The sequence below is a fragment of the Oryzias latipes genome, chromosome 10 (assembly GCF_053564925.1).
Source record: "Oryzias latipes strain Hd-rR chromosome 10, Olatipes_Hd-rR_3.1".
Taxonomy (NCBI): Eukaryota; Metazoa; Chordata; class Actinopteri; order Beloniformes; family Adrianichthyidae; genus Oryzias; species Oryzias latipes.
The window spans coordinates 5,595,827-5,615,908 of NC_136246.1; the positions used below are offsets into that span (position 1 = coordinate 5,595,827).

The 20,082-nt window shown below is 41.0% G+C and overlaps 2 long non-coding RNA genes across 2 annotated transcripts; one reads left to right on the forward strand and one right to left on the reverse strand.

The window, feature by feature from the left end:
* The first annotated feature begins 8,169 nt into the window (after nucleotides 1–8,169).
* On the forward strand, nucleotides 8,170–10,448 carry LOC144994689 (uncharacterized). Its single transcript, XR_013658283.1, has 2 exons — nucleotides 8,170–9,441; nucleotides 10,078–10,448. It is a non-coding gene; the product is annotated as an uncharacterized LOC144994689 (long non-coding RNA).
* On the reverse strand, nucleotides 10,434–12,105 carry LOC144994688 (uncharacterized). The gene is made up of 3 exons (XR_013658282.1): nucleotides 11,456–12,105; nucleotides 10,912–11,026; nucleotides 10,434–10,828 (listed from the first exon to the last, which is right to left on the reverse strand). It is a non-coding gene; the product is annotated as an uncharacterized LOC144994688 (long non-coding RNA).
* Between the last annotated feature and the right edge of the window lie 7,977 nt (nucleotides 12,106–20,082).

The following is a 20,082-nucleotide window of genomic DNA, read 5'->3' on the forward strand; positions in this document are numbered from 1 at the left end:
CCCCGAAATCTGTTTTTTTTAGGAGTTTTTCCTTACTGAGAAGGAGAGTCTAAGAACAGGGATGCCCAGTTTAGTTGGTTGGTTGGTTAGTTATACAGTTACCAGTATGAATCCCATTGAGACAACTATGTTGTAAGATTGGGTTATTTAAATAAAATTGAACTGAATTGAATTGAGTTGCCTTACTCAACCTCCACCACAGACCAGGAATATCCTATGCCTTAGTCAGAACTGCCCTTACAGGTAGAAATGGGTTGGAAAAGTGTACAATGCACTCAGGTAGCCCACATGTAATATCAAGATCTTGGACAGCACGGTGAGTCCATAAGCCAAAAATGTTCACGCACATTTTTTTCTACAGGGATGCTGAAGATGACAGCTCATAGAGAACACTCAAGGGTAAGCAAGGGTAAAGTAGGTGAGATGAAGGCGTGTCATACTAATTTGTTTTTCAACCCCCAAAACCCTGCACACTGAGCATGAATGAAGCCCGTTAGAGCTGTACAAATGATAAGTGCAGCCTGACTATTAGAAACCTTATTTTGAGGATCAGAGCGTGGTTTGTGAGGACATCCTATGGTCAGTAACATATCACGTGCACAACTCTTGCATGCAGAATGTGCGCATTGTCGGTAAGGGGCCAGTACTACATAATGAATAGAGTGTGGCATGACGGCACCATGGAACAGCATCACCCGTATGTCATAAGTGAGTGCAACTTACAAAATTCTTACAAATACTTCACAATACACTTACCACATACAATAAGAATGGTATGTCTCATTTTTATGATGTTAACTTGTAAAAGCATCAGGGGAACTCCACACCTGCGCTACCTTTAAGATGCAACCGCTCCTTTCTACAACCCCTCCATAGGCCCAGACAACCCAAAAACCTGCAGTACCCATATAGGGTCAACCCCCGTATAGGTGCATATGACAGAGGCAAAGGTTGCTCTTAGTCTAGCTTTTAATTCAATCCCCCTCTCAATCAACCATATTAAAGCCCCCAACTCTCTTCTTCTGTATTCATGGTACATCAGTTGATCTAGTTAAAACCGTACCACCCCAGTCCTCCTGTGTCACATGGCTCTGTCCTGGAAGCCCCCCTCTTTATAATCTAGATCCTTCTAAAAACATCTTGTTTTATTAAAACATCCATTCTCACTTTATGCAGGAGGCTAGAATTAGATGAAGACAAACGACACACTGGAGTCCAGCAAAGACAGCAGCCAAAAGCCGAAAGAAAGATTTTCAGTTTTGTTTTTGCTAAAAACTCATTTTTTAAAACATAATGTTAAGAATTTTTTGTTTAACACTTTGACCCCTAGAGATCAAGAGCAATGGCATAATTCTGATTCTGACAGCCTTCCATGACTCCAGTTCCACATTAGTAACGTCAGTTGGTGAGCATATTAAACATACTGTAAAAGGATTGTCTTTGAAGTTCTCTCACCCCCATCCCACCTCTGTCCTTGTCCACAACCCAATCACCTTCTTCTCTGATCATTCTAACCCATTTCTTTTTCTTCCTTGCATTTTTGTGGGGCATAAATCCTCCATGTCACCCTCATCCCTAAAACGCCATTGGCTGTACTTTTGTTTCAGACTTGAATCAAAATCATGTTTTGTACTTTATGCGTGTTCACAAGCCCCCTCCTTCTTCTAGTCCACACCTTCTCCACCCCTGAGATCGTCCTCCATCATCCCCCTCAGCTCTAAGAGGAGAAGGACACTTTCTACTCTGGTGTCAGCATCATGGAGTCTTCATTTTATTAACCCTTTAACACCTGAGCTTTAGCCCCAATGATGACATTTTTTTGACATAATTATTCAACTATGCAATTACCATAATTCCAGCGGACTCTGAAGAAATCCTTAGAACAATAGCTGAAGTGGTTGAAGTGAAAACCTCGTCTGATGCAGAGCATTAACATGTATTGATGCAACGATCATAAGTGTGTTTTAAAATCACATTTTCTGTGTCTAGCTGCTGGTGAGGATGCCAAAAGCCTTCCAGCTGACAAAAGATGTTTTCTTTCCTTCACGCTCGTCTTCTTTAATGTTTCCATGGCGATAAGAAGCTGGGAAGGCTGCTGGAGCTGCCGCGGTCAGTATCGACCTGCTGCAATTACATGTTTTGGCCTTAATTTACGGGTCATTGTTTGAGTGACTGAAAGAGTGTGGAATACATTGTTTGGACCACTGAGCGATAAAGAAAGATGTGTTTGGCTGGATGTGCTGGGGAGTGGCAGTCAGCTGGGAGATGAAGCAACACGAAGACCAATGTAATGAAAGTAAATAATGAAAAATCAGTGTTTTTATTCGGCTCCTCTGCTCCGCGTCTGGCTAAGCAATCTGCAGCTTCTGCTCTCCACATCCATCATTGTTATAGCACCAGAAGCGAGTGTTCAGCTCAGGGTTGCTCCATTTGTGGGACAGCATTCCTTAGTGCATGAGCACACTCTTACATTGGCACATTCCTGAGCCTAACATGTTTATTTTTTTGCAAACACCAATGTCTCATACCGGTCCGATGTGAAACTCTCAACCCAAATCTGTTTCTGTGGTTAGAAAGACACAGGTCAAGAAAGATAGAATATTAGAAATCATGGAAAATTATGAAAAGCCCGAACAGGGGGTGTGTGACAGTAAATAAAATCCAAAAGGTTACTAAAGCCACAGATTCTGATTTATTTCAGTAATCATCTTGACGTATGGATGTCTAACGTTTCTATGAAAACAGGGGGATGAAAATGGAAAGAATAAACTAAACATTTTTAGAAAAAAATCCTGATTTAAATCATAGATAAAAGGAATTAATGTGAACTGTGTCTTTTTGCCCTTTTAACTGACATGACTTAATAACTGAAGGATCACAAATGGACTAGTGAATTGAATTAAATAATTCAAAGGAGAGTTTTCCTAAGCATCAGCACACATGGATCCATCATTTACATCTAACACCTCTGGTTTCTTCATACGTTTTAATAAAATATTTTACAACTATTGTGAAAATCCACAATAACTGTTTATCTCTAAATATTCTGAGATCTGAGCAAAATAAAATAAAATAAAAATCTCAGTCTGTCGTTTCTTAGTCATTCTTTGGCTTCTGTTCTCTGCTCTTTTACCCCCCCACCACCACCACCACCACCACCAATCCCAAGTCCATGTTTTTCTTTGAAGGCAGACAGCAATGATATGATGTTGGTGGTTCCTTACCTGACCAATAAAAGCTGGCTCCAGGGGGGGATTTACTCTGTATAAAGGTTCAACTTTGCACCAGAAGTACAAAAAGAACTTTTAGAAAGCTTTTGTTTCATTTTCATTAGAAAGCCTGTGTTTCTCTCGGCAGAACTGTTGAACTCCACAGAAAAACACAAAAATACACAAATGATCATGTGATCTTACAAATGCTGACAAAGTTTAGGCTCGTAAATCAAAAGACAAATAATTTGGTTTTCTGTGCAAAGTTAGACTTTCATGTTTCAAATGAATCACAGAACCCCACTGATTGAGAATATTAAAGTTGTTTCATGATATGAATTATTTAATAAGTTACATTTGTTCATCTGTGGACTCAGTTTGTGGTTCCAGCTCATTCTGCGCAGACCCATCACCGCCATGGAGGCTGTCAGCTCGCTGAGATGATCTGGAAGGTCAGATTTGCCTGCTGGCTCTCTCAGCTCGTCTGGATTCTGGGCTCTGGTGTTTCTCATCCCTCTCCTCAGACATCAAAGATTATCCAAAGGGGTTTGATAAGAAACGATAAGTAGGCACTGAAGTCCAAGAACTGCTGGAAACAGAAACCAGCATCTCCATGAGGCCGCACAAGGCAGTAGGAGGAAACAAAAAATGCTTTGAGATCCACAGAGAGATAAGGAAAAGGGGTCTGTGGAGCACAGAGTTGAGATCTGGTTCTTCTCACCTAACTGCACTGAGGCTCTTGTTCTGATCCCAGCTTCTGCTTTTGGAGGAGGACTGAATGATTATTTAATACTATAAACTCCAGTCTTTCTTTATTTTGAGCAGGGCCAGTGTCATATGTTTTCTTTTGTGTGTGTGTTATAAGTCTTGCTTAGATTAACAGTATTATTTTTAATTTAACGTGGTCTCCTGTTTTTTTAAAACATGACAGCCTGCCATTTCCCCACATGGCTTCTGTAGCATGTATGAACTTGATAGAGGGAATCAGGGGTCCTGTCCCCAAGTCACCCCATGCTCCTGCAGCAGTTCCCTCGCCCTCCGCTGTCCACATTCACATGGAGGCAGAGGATGTTTCCAAGCTCTGTAAACCCCCCAAAAAGTAAGGTTTAGGGCACATTCTGATTGGAGTGCTATCCCAGAATCCATCATGAGAAAGGGATTAGATGGCCTCTAGAAGAAGACGTTGGAATGTAAATGAAACTTTTAAAACATAAATCAATCATTGGATCATGAAACAATATCATGTGTCACAGTAAACAAACAAAGCGGCTTCTGTTAACCTAGTGCTAGTCACTGCAGGTAAACCTGCCGTAATACCTTTCAGAGTCAGGTGTTGAAGCCAACCCAGCTACTGTTGGACAAAAGCGAGGTACACTGAACGGCTTGCAGAAACACTCACGCACACGCAATTGAGAGACAACAATGAACTCAGGAAGCATGTTTTTGGACTGTGAGCTGGAGTACCCCACACATGAGAAAATGCAAACTCCACACAGAAAAGGTCCTACCCAGGAATTGAATCAGGACCTGCTTGTTGGGAGTTGGGATTATTATTGGGATTATATATTTGACACGAAGACAGATAAAAAGTTTGAACGGTGGATTTGTTATTGTGTTTTTGACATTTTTTCTTAAATAAATGTATTCGACTTTCTTAAAATTGAACATTGTAAGGATTTAAAAGGAGATTCCAGACACACATCTGTGCTGCAATTGAGGGAGTGTAACCCTTGTGCTATCCTAGGCACTTCACCATTGGGAGTTGGGTCATCTAGACCCACTAGACAGTGCTCTGAACCTTTTTTCTTCAATGATTTGTGATCTTCACTGGTGTCCATGGATTACATGAAATCTTTCCACCTTTATCCACCTTTGTCATGGTAGGGAGAACACGTCAATGTAAGGGGGGGGTCATCTAAGATAGCACAAGGGTTAAGTCCAGAGTTTTAGCTGGATGACCATAGATTTGGTCTATGGTCAAATATAGATAAATATTTGGACAGAGACACATTCTTTCTAATTTTATTTCTGTACATCACCTGTATGTACCTTTCTGTGCAAATTGCTACAGTATCAGGAGTGGCAAAATCAACAGTGTGGTACATCCTGCGAAAGAAAGAAAGCACTGGTGAACTCAGCAACACTAAAAGACCTGGACGTCCACAGAAGACAACAGTGGTGGATGATTGCAGAATAATTTCCATGGTGAAAAGGGAACCCATTCACAACAGCCAACCAAGCGAACAACACTCTCCAGGAGGTAGGCGTATCAATATCCAAGTCTACCATAAAAAGAAGACTGCATGAAAGTAGATCCAGAGGGAACACTGCAAGATGCAAGCCACTCATAAGCCTCAAGAATAGGAAGGCTAGATTGGACTTTGCTAAAAAGCATCTAAAAAAGCCAGCACAGTTCTGGAAAAAACATTCTTTGGACAGATGAAACCAAAATCAACCTCTACCAGAATGATGGCAAGAGAAAAGTATGGAGAAGGCGTGGAGAAGCTCATGATCCAAAGCACACTACATCATCAGTATGTGACGGGGTCCCGCCGAGAAAGGATGCAGAGGAGCCAAGGTGAGGAGGTTCTGTCTTTATTCAGGACACAATAGCTCTACGCAGGGCCACAGAGCACCTGACACCTCAGTCTCACTGTGGTGCTCCCTTTTGAACGCTAAGCCACGCCTGTTGGTCGTTGCTCTCAATTATTGTCCAGGTGGCACCACAGGTAGTAATTTTAAAACATAAAATACACAAATGCACAAACAAATAAACACGGTGTGGCCCCCCCTCATCGTCTGACGGTGCCACACCGTCACACAGTAAAACACGGTGGAGGCAGTGTGATGGTCTGGGCGTGCATGGCTGCTAGTGGCACTGGGACACTAGTGTTTATTGATGATGTGACACAGGACAGAAGCAGCCCAATGAATTCTGAGGTGTTCAGAGACAGACTGTCTGCACAGATCCAGCTGAATGCAGCCAAACTGATTGGGCGGCGTTGGCGTCCATACAGATGGACAACGACCCAAAACATACAGCCAAGGCAACTCAGGAGTTTATTAAAGCAAAGAAGTGGAATATTCTTGAATGGCCAAGTCAGTCACCTGATCTTAACCCAATTGAGCAGCATTTCAATTGTTGAAGGCTAAACGTCAGACAGAAAGGCCCACAAACAAACAGCAACTGAAAGCCGCTGCAGTAAAGGCCTGGCAGAGCATTCAGAAGAAGAAAACCCAGCATCTGGTGATGCCAACAAAGGATTTTCAACCAAATATTAGTAATAACCATTTTGTTTTTAGCTATTTCATTTGTCCAATTACTTATGAGTGCATTAAATGAAGGGATTGTGTTTAAAAAATGCTTTAGTTTTTTTACATTTTTATACAATCTTTTTGTTTAACCCATGGAATAAAAGCTGAAAGTCTGCACTTCAATGGCATCTGAGTTGTTTTATTTAAAAGTCACTGTGGTAATGTCCAGAAACTAAATGAAAGAAAATGTGTCTCTGTCCAAATATTGATGGTCCTGACTGTACATTTTAACTGTCAAATTCAAAGAAGAATGCCCCTCAGAAGGAAGAAATATGCCGTAGTCTCATGCCTGCAAGAATGTGAGAAGAAAGGAGACTTAGTTTTTTAAATTGACAGGTTGTTATTGTTCCATCAGATACTAATCCTTTATAAGACAGATCAGGAACGTTTTTAACGGAGTTCTTTCCAAGAGAGAAAATCCAGGGAGGAGGAGGAGGATGTCGATGTGTGTGATTATACGCTTTGGTGTCCTAATACTCCTGATTTGTGTCTCTTATGCTCTTTATTGACCCACAACCATCCCAAAGCGCTCCACCGGTGTCATGATGGCTCCAGGGGACAACAGCAGCCTCCCAGAACAGAATGAATGTGGTATAAAATAATTGGATGAATGCTTTTAATAAACTTGCACACCTCTGTGCCACTAATTACATCTCTTTAAGTGTCAGTCGTTCCTGGAGGCAAAAGAAACAGTAAAAGGAGGATTGTTGTCCACCACACTGGGTAAAAGCTCCATAGAAGGCCATGAATGTGTGCCACACATGAACACAGCAGTTTGGTTTCTCCAGATTGTCAGCTACCCTTCTCTGTGCAGAGTAAACAGTTCAGCTCTATCTGTGCTGCTTTTCCAATAACCAATCATCATCTTCACATGACTGAACCCAAAGTCAAAGTTTGCCCAGAAATATTTAACAATGCAATCCCTCAAATGACCACTAGAGAAGGATTGCAAAAGAAAACAATTTTCAGTGGAAACAAACTCCCATCTATCCATTGTCTAAGCCGGCTTAATTGCTTTTGAGATAGCTGGAGCCTATCCCAGAAACTGTTGGGTGAAGGTGGGGTACACACCGAATGGTACGGCAGTCCATGGTGGGGGGACACCAGAGCGGGCTCAGGAGAATCTGTCACAAATAATTATTCTGCCAAATGTAATGACTGAGTAATAACTGTTTATTTTCCAATAGAAGTCCTGTTTGGATCGCCATGGGGGGAAAGGGATCCCTGTTCCAGTTCTCATACATATACAATAGACGACACAGAGACAGACACACACACACGTTCACACCTAACGACAATTTAGAATACCCAACTGGCTTACAGTGGATGTTTTGGGACTGTGGGAGGAAACTGGAGTGTCGAGAGAAAACCCACACATGCATGAGGAGAACATGCAAACCCCACACCGAAAGAACCCAGCTATGTTTTGATCCTGAGCCCTCTTCCTGTGAGGCGAGAGCGCTAGCCACTACACCACTGTGCAGCCCTGACTCCTAGACCAAACAGCTACTTTACAAATAAAATAAAAAATGATAGACCTCTGCACACCATGCTTTAAAAAATCTATCCATCATGCAGGTGGATGGGCTCATAGAAACTCTCCCACCCACCCACCCATCATCTGAATACTGTTGTGGTGGGTAAAGTAAACTCAATTAGCCCGTCCCACTTCAAGCTTCATTTTCCCCGTTCAGAATCCTGTGGGTGGCATCAGAGAAGATCTGTCCAGTGTTTGCATCCAATAAACTGGACTTAGTCTCTCCAAACGTATTATTGCTGAGTCTAATTCAATGCAATTAGATATCATTTCTTTCTCATCTAATTATATACTTTGTGCTGTTTGAACGGTTTCAATGTCCAAATGTTGCACTCGCTACCCACGTGCCTTCTGGGAACATTTGGTTTTATTCATTGACTTCAAAAACTTTTTCATGTTTCAAGTTTGATTGAAACTGAGGAAGAAAGTTTTGAATGGCTGTAAATAGGACCGGGAACTAATCACACTTTGCAAATAAAGTAACTACGGTGGCCCTGAAGTGCAAACCATTCAACAAATCACTCGATACAAAAACATTTTTAAGATCACAGCAACAATTTAAAAAGCGTATTACATTTTAGAAAACAAAACAAAATTTCAGAAACCAAAACATAAAAAAGAAAAAAAAGAAAAAAAGATTTCAGAAAACAAAATTAATTTCCACAAAAAAAAAGAAATATTACAAAATGAAAACATTTCAGAAAAAAAATTAATTTCCAGAAAACAAAATGAAATAAAAAAATGAAAACATTTCAGAAAAACAAAATGAAATATTAAAAAATGAAAAACATTTCAGAAAAAAAATGAAATATTAAAAAATGAAAAACATTTCAGAACACAGAATGAATTTCCAGAAAACAAAACGAAATCTTCAAAAATGAAAAACATTTCCAAACCGGAAGAAGCAGGTACTATGGGACAACGCTTATTGGATGATGATGTTTGTCAATCATTTGAACTGAAAAGTATTTTAAATGAAGCGACGACGGATTTTATCGTCCAAACAACAATGTACCATGATAATTCCCGTATTTCCCATTTACATATTAAATCAAAAATGCAGCAAACAGATAATGAAGGTTTAAATTATTTTTTGAATATTTCGTCTGAAGCAGAACGGTCACCCGGAAGTAGTTTGTGTGGATGACGTCCGTTCTGCAGGTAAACAATGAAAGGGACGATAAAACGTTAACATAAACGTTAATCTTTGAATATTTAGCGGATGTGATGACAGAACGCACGCAGAAATATCAACACCAACCAGGTTTACAAATGTTTCGAAATGTCGTGAGAGGATTCTGTCTAAAGCAGCAGCTGCGAAGAAACAGGTGTTAAAGACGGCGCACATCAGGAAATGCAGTCCCGCCATCCACAGATAAGGTATGGAGGCACATTTGTTTGATCTAATAAATGTAGCGTTAAACGTGATTTCTAGGTGGGTGTTTACAGACAGATCCAAGATCATTCAGTCATACGTTAATGACAGGTTACCTCATCAGCTGGAGAGAGGGGGGGGGGGGGGGGTCACGTGGGCAGGATTCTCAGACAGGTGTACCAGCAGCATAAATCAGCAAAGCTGTCAGGTAAACTGCAGCAGTTTGTGTCTCAGAATAACATTTATGAATGCTTCTTATTCACACTATTAAGATCTGTGACTTTAGAGTGTGTCAGTGCACAGAAACATGACAGTAAATGACTGGATGTGCTCATCATCAGACACGTCCAGGTGTGTAACTAAAGGTGGCAAAGTCTGTAGTGTAAAATAAATCTTTAAAAAAAACGTTTTAGTCTTTCAGGCAGAGGAGGAATACCAAATTGTTTTAGAATGTATTTTTTATAAGACTGAAATAATGTATTTTATTCTGAGTTTGGTGTTTTGACCCCTCCCTAATGAATTTCTGGTTTAACCCATTTTCTCCTCATTTTGATGAACTCAACTTTTTCCTGAATGAAAGATGAACGGCAGCCGATGTTTTTCTGTCAGGGATTTTTAATTTATTAATTTATTTCTGTCAGGGATTTCAAGAGCTGGAGCTGGAGTCCAGTGCAGAGAAAGCTGCAAGCATGTACGAGCAGGAACTGGGGTCCCTTACCTGTGCATCTTCCTCTGGATGTGATGCTGAGCAGCAATGTGGACAAACCTTCCCTGACATGACTCTTTTTGATATAGTTGTTAAGCACAAACAGACTTTTCCCAGATGCATTTTTTCCTCTAATAAATGTGACTGACAGGTACGCTGAGTAAATGCTGAATGTAAGCGCAACATTTGATTAACTGCATGAAGAAGCCCATAAAGGAAAATCCACAACTGTTTCTTTGTTTCTGTTACTGAATAACGTATTCATGTTAAGTTTTCAATAAATATACTGCATTGCTATGAAACAAATTTGTTTATTTTCATATCCATTATTACAATCCTCACGTCAGCATTCAGTTTTGTCATTGACAAAGAAACATTTCTAAACAACAGCTTTGAAAATCAAACATCATCTTTGTTAATAAAGCTTTAAAACCTAAAATGGTAAACATGGAAAAACTCCTAAATGAAGCAAGTCTAATATGAACATTTTAAACTGGAGTTTTGCTTAAAGGAACATTAAGTTGTTTGGAGTTGTACAAGTGTTTGATGCGATTCCTCATAGATGTGATTTCCAGATCATCAGCCCGACGCTAAAGGCAGGAATTGTGCTTCGTTTTTCACTCCCCACTGCATCATTTACAACTAATCAGGCTTATGCAGCAGGTTAAAGACGTTTTTTAAAGGACCTGCAATTAAAAAAAAAAAAAAATAGATATTAAGGTTAAATAATATTTATTGATTACATTTCACATAAATCATGGTGACTTGCCTGTACACTGCACAATGATATGAATGACTTTAGTCTTCTTGTATTCCCATGTAGAGCTGCCATCTGTTCTTCTGCAGCACAAACCTTTCTGGAACTTCGCTTTGAGAAACTTCACCTGCAGAAATATCACATGTTAATTCAATTAAGTATTTTATAAACTTTAAAGTTCATTTTTAAGTTTCAGAATATGTGTATATGCATGGTTCTAAAATATACAATGCACTTAAATATTATTTCCCATAAGAACTTGTTTACTGATTTCAGTCTTAAAGTCGATTTTTAGCAACACTGATGCCATATAATTACTGTAATTACTGTATAAATCACAGAATCAGGCTGGCTCGGAGCTTTTTCTCTCATGTTGTCACCGAAATAAAACGGGAACGGCTATCATGTGAAGACGTTTCGTCTCCATCGGGTTCTTTTTGCGCATGCGCAAGATAAAAAGAAATTATCTTTTCAAAGCAGCACTTTAACATCCTAAAATTAACATCCTTAGAGACATGTGACTGACAAAAGAAAAGATCACAGAATTGATTCTTACCTAAAGATGATTGACAGCGTGAACCTCGCAGCCGTAGACATTAGCGCACAGCGTTCTAAGTAAAAGTGCTCACAAACTACTTCCGGGTGACCGTGTGTCAGGCGAAATGTTAAAAAAATAATTTTAAAGTTCATTAACAGTTTGCTGCATTTTTTATTTGATATATAAATGGGAAATACGTGGATTATTATAGTACATTGTTGTTTGGACGATAAAATCCGTCGTCGCTTCATTTAAAATACTTTTCAGTTCAAATGATTGACAAACATCATCATCCAATCAGCGTTGTCCCATAGTACCTGCTTCTTCCGGTTTGGAAATGTTTTTCATTTTTGAAGATTTCGTTTTGTTTTCTGGAAATTCATTCTGTGTTCTGAAATGTTTTTCATTTTTTAATATTTCATTTTTTTTTCTGAAATGTTTTTCATTTTTTAATATTTCATTTTTTTCTGGAATTTTTTTTCCTTTCTGAAATGTTTTTTAATTTTTAATATTTCATTTTTTTCTGGAATTTTTTTTTTCTGAAATGTTTTCATTTTTTAATATTTCTTTTTTTCCTGGAAATTAATTTTGTTTTCTGAAATGTTTTTTTTTTTGTCATTTTTGTTTTTCAAGTTTTGGTTTCTGAAATTTTGTTTTGTTTTCTAAAATGTAATGCTGCTTTTTAAATTTTTTTTTTTTTTTTTTAATTGTTGTGATCTTAAAAATGTTTTTGTATCGAGTGATTTGTTGAATGGTTTGCACTTCAGGGCCACCGTAAGTAACACATTAGAAACAGGAAGAGGCATCAGACAAAGTAACAGCAGAAAACATCATCAGTTCTTTACTTCTAAAATACTATTTTATTGATTCCATTAAAAGTCTATTTTCCATTTCTTCTTGTTTACCTATAATTTTCTTGCATTTAATTTTAATTTCCTTTTAACCAATTTGTTACACTTTAAAATGAAGCCTTCTTCCTTAACACTTGTGCTTTCCTAGACATGTTAACATTGGGAGTTGGGTCATCTAGACCCACTAGACAGTGCCTCTGAACCTTTTTTCTTCAATGATTTGTGATCTTCACTGGTGTCCATGGATTACATGAAATCTTTCCACCTTTATCCACCTTTGTCATGGTAGGGAGAACACGTCAATGTAAGGGTGGGGTCATCTAAGACAGCACAAGGGATAAATCTTCTGTTGGTGGTCTTATTATTTTGAACGTGTTTTTAGAGACCTCTAGCAGTCCCCAGGTATTGTTGTTCACGCATTTAATTGAATAAACGTTATTGAAAACTGCACATGTAGAAACAGAAAAGACTCGCTAGCATGCACGCACTTTGTTGTGTCAGTGGAAAGAATTTGCTGCAAATATCTCAAGTCAAAGGTTGCATTGCCAGTATTCAATTTAATTTTGGGACTTTGGATTTTTTGGTAAAAGAAATATGTTTATCAGTCTATTATTTTTGAGTTTTGTACAGTTATGATGCAATGCTATTGCATATTTATACACATTAATTGCATTCATCATTTGCTTTCAGTTTTACCCTTTTAAATATCATTAAACCTGCTGACAATGTTTGACGGTCTCCAGAGTCGTGAGATGAGAAAGGTGTTCAAAAGCTCCTGCGTTGGACATGCATGAAACAGCACATTATTCTTTTTTTTCCACCTTGCACTGATATGAGACAGCAAGTCATCAAACTGGGTCACAGAGAGACAAAAGTATCGCTGAAAGCGTCCGTCATTTAGACGTAGCTCCTGCAGATGGTGAACATGACCGTACTGTTAGAATCTCTGAATGAATGAATTTTGTTTTTTGATTTATATGCTGAAGTGACTTAAAATCCTAAATATACGGTAAAACACAACTTTAAAATGTTAGCACAATTTTGCTTTGTTTGGTGGTTCTTGTGTCTTGGTGGAGATTCGACAGAGTTTAAGGCATTCCTCATGTTGTTCATGATCTTGCAGATTAACACGTTTTGTTGAACAGCCTCTTTGTGGAACCGAACCACCACCGGATGACAGATCTAGTGTAATATTTCTCCTAAATCAAATCCTCCATAATTTGTTTCCATTAATATAAAAACATATTGCTCAGCAATTAGTTGCTCTTGTCTGGGAGCACAGCAGGCCTCAAACAGATGGTTTAAAAAGCGATTTGGAAACAGGTAAATGTTCTGTTTGGTTGAATGTAAACAGCTGTACTGCTCTCTCCTTTTTTATTTCTTTTTTTTTAAAGAGTGACAACCAATATATTTAATCCACATAAAATCCTGATAGTAAAATGCTCTTAAATTTTCCTTTTAATTTCTTTTCTAGACTGAGGGGGACGTGATGTTTGAAATTTTCAACCCACTCATCTTTATAAGGCTGAGTCTATATGCAGGGAAAGCTTCTGCCCGGTTTAGTGTGCCTGCAGCACTCATACATGTGGACCTCGGGAAGCTGGCCCTCCCGTTGTTTTGGCACTGATTAATACCAGCTGGAAACAGCCACTTAGAGTGAGGGCAATTTGTTGTTTTTTATGCAGCTCTTGTGATTAGTTTGGTGTTTCATTTATGAAAATATCTTTAATGAAGACAAACATTAGAGCAGCAGTAATCAGAGTGACGTGTATTTACATTTCTGTGGCTGGAAAGAGAAACCGTGGGTAAAAAAAGGTTTAGTGCCGTGGACCTGTTTATCACGCGGGTGGTGGTGGGCGGGGGGGTGTCCTGCCTCTGTACCCGAGGTGCCACTCAAGTGTTTGTTTTGCTAATTTCACACATGCTGTCAGAAATAGCATTTTTCTTAAATATATTTACTATTGGAAGCTGCAAAAAGTGTTTGCATTAGTGTCAATGTGGGCACCGAGATGATGCAGTACCTCAGTATAAGTGGGTGGGGGGTTTTGTTGGGAAAATGCAGCCCACCAGGAGAGTGTGATCACAATGTGGTGAATGAACATGGGTTCTCCTCTGAGGGGGGGGCTGCGACCATTCCTCCTTCTCTGCTGAATCCAGAGCACAGGACCTGTCGCTATTAGTCCACTCTGAAAACAGGAAACGCAGGCAGACAGAAGCCGCCAAATGAGGAGAAGCAACACAAGAAAGAAAAGACTAAACAGCCTCAAAATGTCAAAGCTGGAGATGCGTAGCATGGTGGCGGGGGGGCCGAGTGGGAAACTGACAGTCAGAAATGAGCAGCTGAAAACCGGGGAGGACAAAAAGATCCAGGGCCAACTAGGAGACAGGTGTTCAGGCACTGAGGGACACAACAGCGGGTCATTCAAGTGACGCCCAAGCCGCCCGAGCACCGACACAAACCAAACCACACAGGCAGCAAAGCAAGGCGACAACACGACCAGAGCTGCTGCTACAAGCTGCAGGACAGCTCAGGGTTCTGTCTGTTCTGCTCTTAGCTCAGCTGCAGCAGAACACAGATGATCTTCAGAGCAGAACCTGACCCAATTCTGCAGACCTGTAGATCCAGGTTTAGATAACGGACCCAAGGTGTTCCGCCCATGGCGGCACTCCTCCATGCCTCCTTATGGGGAAACCAGACATGTGAATGAATAGCCTGAAGTTAACAGGCTGAAAGTGTTGCATGTCTTGTGTCATATGTGAAATCATAGCAATAACAGCCTGAAAACATTATAATGGTTTAGATTCTTAACATTATGTCACTGGCAGTCAAGATGCAGCAGTCTCACCTACGTGCCCTCACAGATTTGCCCTATTTTTCACCCACAGACACCGCTCATATCCACCCATAAGGACAGTTGTGACGAAGGCTTTCATATGCTAATTGACAAAGGTGTAGTGGTTAGCACTCCCACCTAACAGTGAAAAGCCTCTGGTTCAAATCCTAGCTGCTTCCTTTCTGTGTGAAGTTTCCATGTTCTCCTCGTGCATGCATGGGTTTTCTCCAGAACATCATGGCTTCCTCCCACAGTCCTAAAAAATGCTTTATATCTGAATTGGTAATTCTAAATTCCCCATGGGTGTGAATGTGAGTGTGGGGTTAAGTGATCCTGCAACAGACTGGGGGTCTGTCCAGTCCAACAGTCGCTGAAATAAGCTCCAAGCTACTGAAACCTCATGGAGATTGAGGAGAATGGATGGATGGAACCAGTAGAAAATCATGAGGCAAACACTTTCAAATTAAAGTTCAAACTTTCTTCAGACTGGAAGCATGACAGAGTTAAAATGGGAGTTTTTGGTAACTTACCAACATTTTAAGGGTCAAAAACTGAAACTGTGTTTCTGCTGCAGCTGTAACTGCTGCCCCATCTGAGGCATGGCAGAGACATCAGCATTAGACGAGTTTTATTCCAACTTTTAAAGAAAATAGCCTCTGAAAGGGGCTGAAAGTCTTTTGATCTACTGAAAAACAAAAAACAAAAAAAATAACATTCCCAGTTGTCTTAATTATCATTATGCTATTTTTAGACAAAATTGTAAAACCTATATGTACGTTCCTAGGACATAATTTCTGCAGAGTGGCGGTTAGAAATTCACCTCTGAGTTGTGGGTGGGCAGTTGGCAGGAAGCCACCATGCCCCCCCCCCCCCCCTCCCCCCCCTCAGTTGCAGGATAAAGCAGAGTATTTTCTGCGTCACAACTAAACTCTTTTTCCAGAGGCAATTTTTCATCTGCTTCTTATTCACAACAATTTAAATCCAAAAATATTCAGAAATGCATTTTAGGTACAATTGCATGTCTTCCATTATGAGAAAAATGTTTAAAAAAAAAACACCAAAAACACAATTTTCATCGGATTGGATCTGTATTGGTTTTCTGATTTAGCTCATAATTGTTATTTAGGCAACACAGACCGAATTTTTTACTATGAAAAAGTTGTACAAATATGTCAGTTCCATCTGACATTTAGAGCAGTATTTTTGCACACATGCAGCAAGGATATAAGGGACAAACCCTGGTGAGCTGTTGGTGTTACCTTCCTGAAACAAGTCAACAAGAGCTCAAGGCTGCAGGAGAAGCTGCTCTCATTTGGACATAAACACCTCACCCTGTGGAGTAACACAGAACCAGACGCTCGCTGGTTCGTACAAGTCAGCGAGCGAACCCCTTTGAAGGAGTGACTTTTGACCTGTGTGTTTCTTCCTTTAATGCTTCATGCTGTCCCTTTGGTGCACGGCATCAGTGGAGTAATGAATAACAGCAGCTTTCAGTAAATGCTTTTCAATCACGTGCAGCAGTTTTTTTTGCAGAACTCACAGGTCCTGCAGAGCAGAGATGGTTCAAAAAGCTTTCACGAAAACAGAAAGACCTTACACTTTCTGCCAAGATGTCATGATAGAATGAAACGATTCATCTGAGAGCAGCAACATCAGTTTTCTTTACCTATGATGGACTGCTGTTCTGTCTAAATTTACAGGTGACATTTTAAATATTTGTAAGCATGCACAGTGAAAAGACTTTCACAGAAAAAAATCTGCAAATCCTTAAGCAATCTGGGGGGGGGGGCAGCAGAAGAGGAAGCGGCTCTGTGGGCCCAAGTGAATTCTGGTAGCCTCAGACAGCATGGGTGTGGAGGGATGGGGGTTGCACTCGCCATGATGCTGGTAATTCTGAGCAGGGGCTTTTTGCAAACATTGTAGGGGTAAAAATCAAACCAGCCAAAGTTTGATGAACAGCAGTGTGATCTCCAGTGCAGTCATCTTCTGAAGAAGTTTAACTTTTTTTGTCCTGTCAGACTGGTAATAATAAAGTTTCAGTAACCTACAGTGTCTGCCTAAATCCTAGTAATCCTATAAAGTCTCCTCCTAGATGGTTGTATTGATGGTTGCCTGATGTTCAGGCAGCTCTAGCTTAGGGCATAGATTTAGTCTTTTTTAGAAGAACCATCTTCAGACCGGCCCAAAGTGCTTTACACTCACTGTTCCATTCACCCTCATACGCACATTCACTTACCTTATTCCTTAGTCAAAACTGCCCTTACAGGTGGATACAGGGGGCCTGCGGAGGAAAAATGAGCAAACCTGTGAAAGAAGAAATTTTAAGATCATAGACCGCATGATGAGCTCGTAGAGCGAAAATGTTCATGTACATACTTTGTGGTTTTTGAGTTCAAGTCCTAGTGAACACCTATACAATACATAATGATGAGTAAGGATGAAGTAGGTGATACGCAGGCACGTCATACAGATTTGATATTATTTCTTTTTTTTTTTACCCCCCCCCCCCCCCCCACCAAATCCTATCCACTAGTGTCCTGTTCTAGTGATAAGTCCACTCTCCTTGCACTATCACACTGACCTGCACACCATGTGCATGCAGCATTTACAAGTGGTCAGTAAAAAAGGGAGGGGGGGTACTCACACTTTACAAACGACTAAAGTTTGACGTGAGGGTGCTGTATGCAGCATCATCCATACGTCATATCCATCCATCTTCTTCAGCTCATCCCAGACCAAGTTGAGCGGGGCAGCACTCTAGGTAAAGATGACTTCCTTCTCCCTGGCCACTTCCACCAGCTCCTCTGGGGGGACCCCGAGGCGTTCCCAGGCCAGCCGTCTCTGTGTCCTGGGTCTGCCCCAGGGACTCTATCCAGTAGGACATGCCCGGAACACCTCTTCAGTGGTAACTGGACCAGATGCCCGAGTCACCTCAACTGGCAGCAGCTCTACTCTGAGCTCTGTCTGGCTGACTGAGCTTCTCCCTCTATCTTTATAGGAGCCCCCAGCCACCCTTAGGAGAAGGCTCATTTCAACCACTTGTATCCGGGACCTTGATTTTCCCCGTCATTACCCAGAGCTCATGACCATAGGTGAGTATTGGAACAAAGATCGACCGGTAAATTGAGAGCTTTGCTTTCTGGCTCAGCTCTCTCTTCACCACAACGGCCCGGTTGTGGGGATGCCGCAACAATCCACCTATTAATCTCACGCTCTGATCTTCCCTCACTTCTGAACAAGATCAAGAAACTCCTCCACCCTCCCACCAAGAGAGAGCAAACTACAGCTGACCCTCATCCCAGCAACTTCACACTTGGCCACAAACCGCCCCAGGAGGTTCCTGGACGGGAAGCTCCTGGCTCGATTAAGCCAATATGACAACATCATCCGCAAAGAGCAGAGAGAAAATCCTGTGGTCCCAGCAGTGCCTAAAAATTCTGTCCATAAAGACTATGAATAGAACCGGTGAAAAAGGGCACCCCTGCCAGTGTCCAACATGGGACGGGAAACAGGTCTGACTTATTGCCGGCTATGCAAAACAAGCTCCTGCTGCAGTCATACATAGACCGGACAGCCCTCACTAAGCCTCCCTGGACCCCATACTCCCAGAACACCCTCCACAGGACAGCACAGGGAACGCAGTTGAACGCCTTCTCCAAATCCACAAAACACATATGGACTGGATGAGCAAACTCCCAAAAACCCTCCAGTACCCTAAAAAGGGTATAGAGCTGCTCCATTCCTCCTGGATCTGAGGTTCGACCATCGGACGGACTCTCCTCGTCAGTACCTTTGCATAGATTTTCCCAGGGAGGCTAAAGAGAGTGATTCCCTGGTAGTTGGGACATACCCTCTGGTCCCTTTCTTGAAAAGAAGAACCACCACCCCTGTGTGCCAGTCCAGTGGTACAGCTTCAGATGGCCACGCAATGCTGCACAAGCACACACCAATTCTATACATTCCATTTTTATAGGTAGCTGTGTGAGCCTTAAAGGAACTGAAAGACACACCTAAGCCCCCATCGAGATGCAGCAGCTCCTCTCTTCAACCCTCCATGGGCCCAGACAACCCCAAAACCTCACATGTGACTTATGTTCACACCTGTCTCATAAATGCCCATACGAGCAACTTCTTCCTATCAAAAGTCTAAGTAAACACGCGTTTTGGGCTTCGGGGTCCACTCTCGCATTCACACTTCCTTAACCCTTGTGCTATCCTAGGCACTTTAACATTGGGAGTTGGGTCATCTAGACCAGTGTTTTTCAACCTTTTTTGAGCCACGGCACACTGACAAAACCCTGACAAAAATCCCGCGGCACACCATCATCCAAAAAAAAAAAAAAAAAACGGAAATTCATGGTCTGTATTGATCGACTCCCCCCCCCCCCCCCCCCCCGGCGCGCAATCTCACGTGGATTTTTGTGATAATTGTGGCAGAAAAAGCAGGAAGTTACTGCTGTTTTTTTCTAAGAGATGAACCACCATCTTAAGACGAGCTCTAGCTGGTATTTTTGTTAGAACTGAGCGACTTTATCAGCAGGATTAAGAACAAGGAAGTGAAGACTTTAACCACTTCTGATTGGTCAGAAAGATGACATGTGATTAAGCCTTCAAGAATGATTGGTGGAGACAGTTAAAGGGGCGGGACTTTTCCTTACACAGTTATAGCTGCAGCTAAATCGCGGTACCGTGATTCTTATCAAAATGTCTGTAATAGAATTAAATAAACACAAAGAAAAAGTAATTTTAAGATCTTTTATATTCCTAATTACTCAGTGTTTTATCAGGGCCTGTTTGGATGAACAAAGAGCTGATTTCCTGGAGATGGAAAATGTTTTTAGATCAGTTAATGAGGGCAATTTCTCCACGGCGCACTTGACCATCTCCCACGGCACACTAGTGTGCCGCGGCACACTGGTTGAAAAACACTGGTCTAGATGACCCACTAGACTGTGGGCTG